At 37.3% G+C, this 10,131-nt stretch overlaps 1 pseudogene; it reads right to left on the bottom strand.

The window, feature by feature from the left end:
- Positions 1 to 9,439: 9,439 nt before the first annotated feature.
- LOC108527081 (cytochrome c oxidase subunit 6A1, mitochondrial pseudogene) lies at positions 9,440 to 9,840 on the bottom strand (annotated as a pseudogene).
- Positions 9,841 to 10,131: the final 291 nt, after the last annotated feature.

The following is a 10,131-nucleotide window of genomic DNA, read 5'->3' as shown; positions in this document are numbered from 1 at the left end:
GGGGGTTTCCCATTTGTTTCCTCTTTACTTACACAATGGACACAATGGAAATGGAAGTGGATCTCTGCCTGGCTTCAAAGCGTCCTTTGGAACCAGCAGAGACAGATTGGAGGCTCATGGAGCCAAAGTGGAGATAACCTTCAGGCGGACGTCTCTGTCCTGAATGGGTCTCCCGAGCCACTTGGTGGCTCAAAAGTGGGCCTCGGACCTGTGCAGGATTTTTGGCTGAGGGAGGTAAAGAGGAGACAAGGGCACTTACCCCAGAGAGGCCGTGAGAGTGAGGGAAGCGGGTCTCAGGTCCTGGTCCGTCTGCTGTGTGGGAGCAGGAGGAGGTTCCTCAACCCTTAGAGGCCTGAGGAGGGGTCTCCTCCCGGGTTTTGGCACCAACTGATTTGTTTTTCTAAGACCACCAGAGCGGGCACAAAAGAACCAGCAGGTAGGCAAGGCTAGGAGCAAAACTGCAAATTTATTTTTGGTCACCTAGCTTCAAGGAAGAAGGTGGATAGGGAGAGGTCTGTCAGCCTCCGGCAAAGGAGGCCAAGAGAGTCACCCAGTGAAGCTCTCGGATGGAGTTTCTACAGTCCCGACAGGAGTGAGGGACTGGGGAAGGCCGCGCATGGCGTCCGTCCGGAGCGGCTTTTCTAGAAGTGGGAGGGCAATAGGTGGGGCACGGGCGTGTCGGGGGGCGTTCCGCATGTGCGACCAGGTAAATCTTGGTCTCTTTGGATTGATGTCACCTGGCGCATGCCCGGTTGGTCTGCACCTTCCCAGGTCGCCGGCTGCATTTTCACGCGCGCGGGAAAAGTTGGTGAAGAAGAACCCAGAAGTGCGCCATCTTGCCTCCGTTTGTCCAAACAGATACCAGCTTGGAGCATGAGCAGGAAAGACACACCCAAATATGATGAATGCGTGAATTTGAAGTAATCCTAAATTCCTGAGGACTTGATAGAATAGAGCCACCATACTGGTCCTAGACTACCAAGTTCCAGACCCTTATAAAGGAGAGAAATACATTTATGTTTCATTCAGAACAATGACTTTAAAATTTTTTTGAGTGGAGACATTTATTTCACTTAGCCAAATATAATTCCATTAAATTTAGTCATAATCAGATTTTTCTACCAGTCTGTGGATTTGTGACAATATTTAGCCCTTGGTTTGGGATTTACATTCTGGACCATATGTATCAAGAAATTACTAGGCACTTATCAAATGCAAAGTTATTTGCTGCACAGGATGGTGAGTTGATCTTTATAAAAATAAAGAAGACTGTGTAGGGAGCTATCCACAGCCTTCATGCTGAGACTGAAGCTATCCACAGTTTGCATGCCTGAAGAAAGTGACTTTGGACTTTATAATGAAAACATTTAAATGTAAATCTGCGCCTCCTCATTCTGCCCCACCCCCATGCTTGCTCTTAACTAGAAATGCATGAAAACCATATTGTCTTGCTAATAAGCATGCCATTTACTGAATATTTTTGCTCTCCATTTCTACCTACGCTGAACTTGTCTAAGGACTGCAAACATTAAAATTAACATTCAGAGCTTTTCACCTGGTACAAACTTTATTTGCCTTAGACATGTGGATAAAGTTGCTTTTGGTAAAAATACAAAGTGTTTGTTATTGTTTAGGCTTATACATATCCGTTCAAGTAAGTAATTGCCTTTAGAAGCTAATGACCTTTAGTCTTTCTCTTTCTATGCTAAAGTCAAAGACCATGTAATAGTTTCTAGAAAGCAATAGTAGAAGTGTAGCTTAAATATCAAATATCTGGTTGGGCGTGGTGGCTGAGGTCTGTAATACTAGCACTTTAGGAGGCCAAAGAAGACAGTTTGCCTGAGCTCAGGAGTACAAGACGAACCTGAGCAACATGGCAAAACCTTGTCTCTACTAAAAATACAAAAAAATTAACCAGGCATGGTGGCTCACACCTGTAGTGCTAGCTATTTGGGAGGCTGAGGCAGGAGAATTGCTTGAATTTGGGAGATGGAGGTTGCAGTTAGCTGAGATGGCGCCACTGCACTCCAACCTGGGCAACAGCGCGAGACTCCATCTCAAAAAAGAAGAGAACAAAGGCATTACAACTATTATAAGATGATCAAATTGTAGCTTGAAATAATTCTAAAAACTAATGGCAATTCTTATTTATGAATTTAATAATAATGAGTGTTCTTGATACTACTATATCAATAACCCCATTGTTAATTAACAATATTAATAACTGATAATTCAGTTTCATACCTAACTTTCAAGCTTTCTTTAAGCAGGAAATCCTAAAATCTCCTCTGGTAGAGGTGTCAGAATATTCTAAAGACAGAGGAGATAGGGAGAAGACATGAATGATTCACAGTAGAGATTTTTGATGTTTGAAAATTAAGGAGCCAAGTGAATATAGCAGCAAAGTATATTTCTTGGTTTACTCAAGAAATAACAGGTTTGCTGTCCAGAAATCAAAACAATGTTCTCAATTGTAGCCCATTCCAACATCATATATCAAGTGGTGGTACTGTGGGATCAAGAATAAGGCTCTTCTCCATAGAATTTGCCGCTTCTTCTGCATCTGTGAATCTATAACCTGCACAACTGCACGTGGCTGCCCTTATCCACTATCCACCCTTTCACCTAAACTAGAAACATGAGCTTCATCCTTGATTTCCTCTCATATTTCCCTTATCTACTTCTCTCCCTCCTGACTGCCACTTGCTAGTTCCCAAGCTGCTTCTGGGAGTGTTTTTCTCTTAGCAAAGAGCTCAATAAATATGTGTAAGAATAAATGATTTGATTAGATATGAGCTATGGTTAACCTCTTTCCTCAAGGAGTGCTCTGCCAAGTATGAGAAGATGGACACAAAAGTTCCTTGTTCTTTAGGTTGTTCAGGTGTCACCTCCTCCGGGAAGCCTTTGGATTCTCTCCCACCAATCAGATTGGGGTATGTGAACCTCCTCTGATTTTCCAAAGAAACCCCTACCCCCAAAATGAAAAGATCAAATATCAAATCTTTTGATACTTGATATCAAATATTTTGATACTTTGATCAAATATCAAAATATCAAATATCAAAAACCTCAGCATATTATCATTTCTTTATGGGGTCAATGTAAGTCTCATTTGCTCCCTAGGAAAACTTTTTCACCTTCAAGATGGCTGCCAGGTAGGACATTTTATAGAGAGCTGGTGTCAGCTTCTCTATAGAGCTTGATTTTTGAACCAGGGCAAACTAGCCCCCTCTAGGCTCACAAACACCCCTTACGCATATCTGGCTGAGAGGCAGCTGCTGCTGACAGCGTGTTCTGAGATCTGGTCCCACAGCTCCTGGGATGAAACAAGCAGGTGGGATCGATGTGAAAGAGCAACCATCAGGTGGAAGCACAGGGCGAGGTTGTCTGTTTTATATTTTATATGAAACATTTCTGTGAACTAAGAAAAAAAAAAATCATAGATTGAGTAGGATTTTACAGCAGGGAGTATTGATGATGTTCAAGCTGATTTTCCCTTTCATCTTTTATTTTAAATTTGACAGTGTCTGCTTATGTATGTGTAAAATGACTCTCCCTGAACAAACTTGAGTAGATGCCCTGAAAGGTTAAAGGAAATATGGATGAAATAATTTCCCAGCTTTATTACTATGTTTAGTAGTTTTCTACAGGGAAATGAATCTATCGTTAAAATACATCTTCCTCTATCTTGTTTCCTTTTCTGAGTAAAACGTGTAATTTATAGAAAGTTTTAGTGACTGTATTTTAAGTGATCTGTTTTCAAAAGATTACGGCTCAGGTAAAGGGAAGGGTCTTACTCCCCTTCTCAAATGTATCTTGTGTTCTCATGGGTGTTTTTGCAAGATTGGAGATAAAATTTCATTCATTTTCATGACAGATTGAAGAACTCTCCTGAACAATGTGTTCTATCACATGTGAGAAAGTCCTTAGAGATTGGAAACTATTTTTCAATTTATTCCCAACTTGATAACCATGTTTCTTTGAAGAAAAATTATTCTGAGGAGAAAATAAAAGGAATATTGAAGGAAAATTAAGGAAGGATCTATGCATTACAATGAGTTAGGTAGATCTCTATACAACTTTATTTTCCAAAATGGAAAAAAAAAAAAAAAAAAAAGCTTAAACAATTACCTTTTCTTTCCTAACTTCCCCAAGATCTCCACTTTTCCTTCAAATGCCTTACCTTTCTGAAGAGATGTGCATGTGGACGCATGCATGCATGTGCAGACACACACACACACACACACACACACACACACACACACACAGGTTCCTTCAGACAAGTGTTCAATTCCCTTACCTGTTTTGAGAAGAAATGCTTAGTGCAGTCACATGCCAGAGACTATGGTTATACAAAAGTCACAGACCAGTAAAGATCACTTACATTTCTTATGAGCATTTTCATCTTCCTTTCGAGGCAGGGCCACTAGAAAAGGAAAAAGATAAATGTTAGGGATCCTGACTATCAAATTCTTAGAGAAACTCCCATTCCCTCCAAATAATTTGACAGCCATTAAACTTTTGTTATCTTGTCTTAGGAAAAATAACCTTTTCCCTTCTGCTCCTCATCATAATGTGTTTTCTCTTTCAAAATGAAGTGAAAGCTTTGACCCTTTTCCTGGATAACATATTTAAGAAAAACTAGTGATTTTTTAAAAACATTGTCCTTTAAAAGGAAACAAGAGGAATGGTCAATATTATACATTAATTTAACATATTTGACATATGTTCTGTGAGTTCAAACGTGTTTCTTGGAGGTCGTACATAGGCTTTGCACAATTAAATTGACTTTACATTGGGCAATTTTGGGTATTTTTTCTAGTGTATGTGTGTATTACTAGTGTTTAAATCGTTATTTTCTTCCATAAGTGACCATCTGCATGATTAGAGATGATTGACTAGAAGTAATATTATCGCTATTAAATCCAAGCTATCAAAGTTATACTGAAGATAAAATAAAGGAAACCTTTATTCTCATTTTCTTTGGGAAATTTAGAAATATTGTAAAATATTAAATTTTGTATCTCAATATTCTGCTTAGACAATGTACTAAATGAAACACATTAACAAAATAATTGTGCTTAAAAGGGATCTGCTCAGGGACCTTACTCATTCTCAGGGAATATCCTACAGTTGATTCCAGAAATCATCTAATATAGTCTCATTATCATAAAAAGTTAATAGCACATAATAAGGGCAAAACTATGATTAGAAATAGAATCCAGATCCTGGTGCCTATTTAAATATTTAGGGTCAGATCACGTTAAATATGTACTTAGTGTGTGTGAATATTTGTGGTTTCATCTTTAAATTGTACATGAGAGAGAAATAGCTGGTTTTCAAAGTTTGGTGGGCAATGAAAGTTTTAGGGTAATGTACATACTATAATAAAAGCAATTGAAAGATCTGGCTACACGACTCTTCACCCTTATTGTCTTTTCATTGACTGAAGGAAGAGAGCTTTGCCCAAACTAGGTGGAGGGTAAAAGTCACTATCTAATTACAATGTCAAAGGGAAACATTCTTAAAGATGATATTCTTTTCAAGGACAATTAGGACATATTGAGTGAGATTAAAATGTTAATCACCATTAATAAATTAAACACAATGTTTTAAAAGATTCAGGCTTGATTTTTCACTTGTGAGATAAATATGCATGTGTATAATAGTAAACATGTAAGGAACCCATTATGAGCTAGGACTCTGACCTGTGGACCTGCAAGTGAAATTTATCTTACCAAATAAATGGATAAAAAATTGAAAGAGGTTAAGATCCCTATCTATGGTCCCTTAATTTTAAGCTTACAAGCAGTAGGATAAAAATTAGTATTTTGTTCTCCTGATGGTCTACATTTATTCATTCAGTGTTAATTGAAGAGCTACAGTAAATTTAGGTTGCCCGTTAGTTTAAAAATCCAATATATAGAATTTAAATAAAATAAAAGAACAAAATAATGATCAGCTAAGCTATGTTGTTTGCACACATAGACTTTTTGAAACGTCAATCATTACTTGTGATGTTTGCTTAATTTTATGAAGATTATACTTCAGCAATTCATTCTGCTTCAATTATAGTCCTTTTTTTTAAAAAAAAAAGAACATTTATTATTGTACGAGTTACTTATTTGTATTAATTATCTTAGCTTGTCAATGTGAACTTACCTAATCAAATGCACCACATTGCATCAGAAAGAGGGAAAAATCTGTGCCTGTAAAAGCTTCGTTTTCTTAAAGATACCTATTTCATATTATATTGTAGGAGTTTTAGCACAAAATGTTTACATGTAATTCTCTGGAAAAGTTCTTCAAGAATAGAAGAACTATTTAGTCATGATTTAATATACCATAAAATACTATCTTTCCTCAGAAAAGAGTGTTTTTAAGCAGTGTGACAGTTTACTTCCACATCCTAAAACCATTGACCCTTTAGTTAAAGGATAATAGATAGTTTTATGATTAGCATGTTCATGGAAGTAATGAAATACATACTCACTTAGCCAAGAAATATGGCTCAGAAAATAAATTAGCAAGCTGTTTCAAACTTCTTGTCACTTGATTCGTCTTCAGACTTCTCCTATAGTGGTGCCTGAAAAATCACGAGAAAATAAGGCGATTTATCAGAGCCTTATTCCAAGGTGTTTTTTGCAGTGCTGAGATCTTGATTTAAAATTGATTTTTATAATTATAATTGTAATTGCCCTTACTTTGCAATACTTGCATTGACTGCTTCCTTTTAAATCAAGATAGACAAAAATAGACAATTCTGTTTAAGAGTACAAAGGGTCATGCTCAATTCCAAACCACAAGCTGTCAAAACCCTAGTACTCTCCTGGCCCAGTCATTTTATACTTGATAAGTAAACCCACTTGAGGAATGTTTATGTGCCCTGATGCTTTTGGACACATTCACTGACAGAACACATTCTTTGAAGAAATATATCAAAAGTGTTTATCTCCCTGAGTGTTACCCTAAACCCTGTCAGTGCTAATGATATCAGGATATGGATTAAATAAATCCTTTTGAGAGTGACTGTGGGTATTTCTGCATTCGAATCACAAATATAGAAATTTTGGCTGCAAAAGTGGGCAACAGATATTTCAACATTCACAGCACTTTGCTTGTATAAAAAGCTTTAATAGAGAACTGCCCCAGAGAAGCACTGCTGTCACTCTTGGATTTCACATACAACTACTGCCTTCCACAAGCAGGAGAAAGGTATATTAATGCACAAATTGCATATGTGAGGATCATTATATCACTGTGTAGCAAAAATATAATAATAACATGGTTATTTATTTATTTATTTAGAGACAGAGTCTCACTCTGTTGTCCAGACTGGAGTGCAGTGGCAAGATCTCGGCTCACTGCAACCTCCACCTCCCGGGTTCAAGCAGTTCTCTTGCCTCAGCCTCCTCAGTAGCTGGGATTACAGGCATATGCCACCACACTTGGCTAATTTTTGTATTTTTAGTAGAGATGGGGTTTCACCATATTGGTCAGGCTGGTCTCGAACTCCTAACCTTGTGATCCGCCTGCCTCAGCCTCCTAAAGTACTGGGATTACAGGCCATGAGCCACTGTGCCCGGCCCAAAATGGTTATTTTTCAAGTGATGACTAGGAAATGCTGGTTCTTTTAGTGACAATAATGTGTGTAAATTGTGTGTCCTTCCTGCCTTCCATTTTCTCACACCATCAATGAATATAGACTATTATTTACTCTGCCCTATTAAAGTAATCAAGCCATTAATTTCTGTACAAATGATACTGTGAATTTGGAGACTAAATCTATTATCTTTATTATCAGCATAACAATGTCCTCTACCTTTCTTTCAATAAAATTGATTTTCAAGGAATTGATATTTTCAGCATGTTTTCTTTATATCTGCAATGATTTATTTTATAGCAATCACAAATAAGTATTTTACAACAAAAGATAACATTTGAAACACAATTTACATGCTCTTTGTATAAAATGCTTTTATTTCTAAATGACAGTGATTTTTATGGTAAGAAAACTTAGTTTTCACTTAGTTTACTTAATTCATTATGAAAATGATTATTGTATATTTATTGATGGCAAAAAACATCAAAATTTTTTATATTTATGTGTATATAAAATTTTAGATGTAATTAAAAGTGGATTAGTTTTAAACAAATAAACTGGCTTTTCTTTCTTTCTTTTTTTACTTTTTGAGATGGTGTCTCACTCTGTTGCCCAAGCTGGAGTCCAGTGGCGTTATTTCAGCTCACTGCAACCTCTGCCTACTGGGTTCAAGAGATCCTCCTGCCTCAGCCTCCAGAGTAGCTGGGATTACAGGTGTGTACCACCATGTCCAGATAATTTTTTGTATTTTTAGTAGAGATGGGGTTTCACCATGCTGGCCAGGCTGAAACTCCTGACCTCAAGTGATCCACCTGCCTTGGCCTCCCAAAGTGCTGGAATTACAGGTGTGAGTCAAAGAACCTGGCCGACTTGCCTTTATTTCTAATGACTTTTAATATAAAGGTACTCTTTAACCTTTATTTCACATGGTTTTCAATTAAATATGACACATGAAACAAATTCTTACAGCTGTTATTTATACTCTGGAATTAATGGCTTAATGTTTTAGAAGCCCTTTTCAAAAATCCATAGAAAATATGTATTTCACCTAACCATTTTCCAGGCCATCACACATTTATTCATGCATTACCGAAATGAAGAGTCTGTTTTTCTGACTATGATGTCAGGTATTGTACTGTTTATTTATTATTAGCATGCAGATAACAATATTTTTAAAATTATTTTTGTATTGCCTGTCTGCATTTTATGAACACATCTATTTCTTAAAGATCAAGAGAAATATAGCATTCTATTATTTGGAGAGCTACTGTCACAATTGAGTGATATTTGTGAAACTTGAAATTATTCAGACGTTGACATAAATTTGTTAGCAGTTTGTGAAGCTTTAATGAGAAAACAATTGAATAAAGAAATTATTCAAATAATGGAAATAATGGATTCTTCTCTTTAAGCTTCTCTTTTGTAACGGATTTTCTTAAACTTAATATTAACAAAGCTCTTCCCTTTAAACAATTTCACAGTTGCCACTAAGTGAGATAACCAGATAATTTTTGGAATCGGTTGACTTCATTATGCCTCATATTATGAATTATATTTATGAATGAAATAATCCTGCAGAAAAGTTGAAGAGTGGTTGTCTATATGGCTAAAGTCAAGTAAAAATGCCAATAAAATGTTTGAAAAATATACTTTGGATATATGAGTAAAGCAGGTACTTGACATTCCAATTGTAACTTTTTTTTTTTTTTTTTTGAGTTTAACTTATTTATTTAAGCCATCTCCTGCCACAAGCAAAGGGATGGAAGATCAGGATACCAGTCATCATCTGATACAAGTAAAGAAGGTGATCTTAAGGTCTCCTATAATTTTTCTGGTTCATGTGCAAAGCAATGGTCCAAACCAGTGCTGTGGTCCCCGGTGCCCGGGTAGTGGTCTGGATTCTCTTTCTTCATCTTCCTAACCAATTGGAAGTGGATTCACGTGAGGGTTATGGAATAGAGTAGGGTTACCATCTCCCCAGGGAAACGGCTTGGTCCTGATGCGAAGATGGGGTAGGGTATCAACTCGGGTCTCTGGTGCTCTCCGTGGCGTGACTTCAGGAACACATTCAGTATGCTGCATGCTACTTCCGGGAGCACGAGGAAGTAGGTGAGGGCCTTCCACATGCTCACAGCTGAGATCTCCTCGCCATGGGAGCCCCTCGACATAGGCCACCCCAGCTGTGGGCGGGACCAACCCAGCAGCCAAGAAACCCTGGACACAGCAGCTGCCTCCATTTTCGACCTGGACTCCGTAATTGTTAAAGTACTATTTTAAATCTCTACCCAAAAGTTTCTATCAGTATGTATTTATAAAACGGATAAGAAAAAAACCCACCAGAAAGAGCTGCATAACAGCCCATTAAACCAGAGTTGCTCCATTGCTGTAACTGATGCTTTGAAACTGACGTGGCACAAACTGTAGTGAACTACAGTGAAAAAAGGAAGTTCAAAAACAAAAACTGTATTATTTATTTATTTATTTATGGTATTCATGCTTTTCAGAACTAAGTTCTGAAGAGAAAAAAA

This window comes from Rhinopithecus bieti, unplaced genomic scaffold, assembly GCF_001698545.2.
Source record: "Rhinopithecus bieti isolate Rb0 unplaced genomic scaffold, ASM169854v2 scaffold_3316, whole genome shotgun sequence".
NCBI lineage: Eukaryota > Metazoa > Chordata > Mammalia > Primates > Cercopithecidae > Rhinopithecus > Rhinopithecus bieti.
The sequence above is the reverse complement of the archived record's forward strand: the minus strand, read 5'-3'. Positions and strand labels throughout refer to the sequence as shown.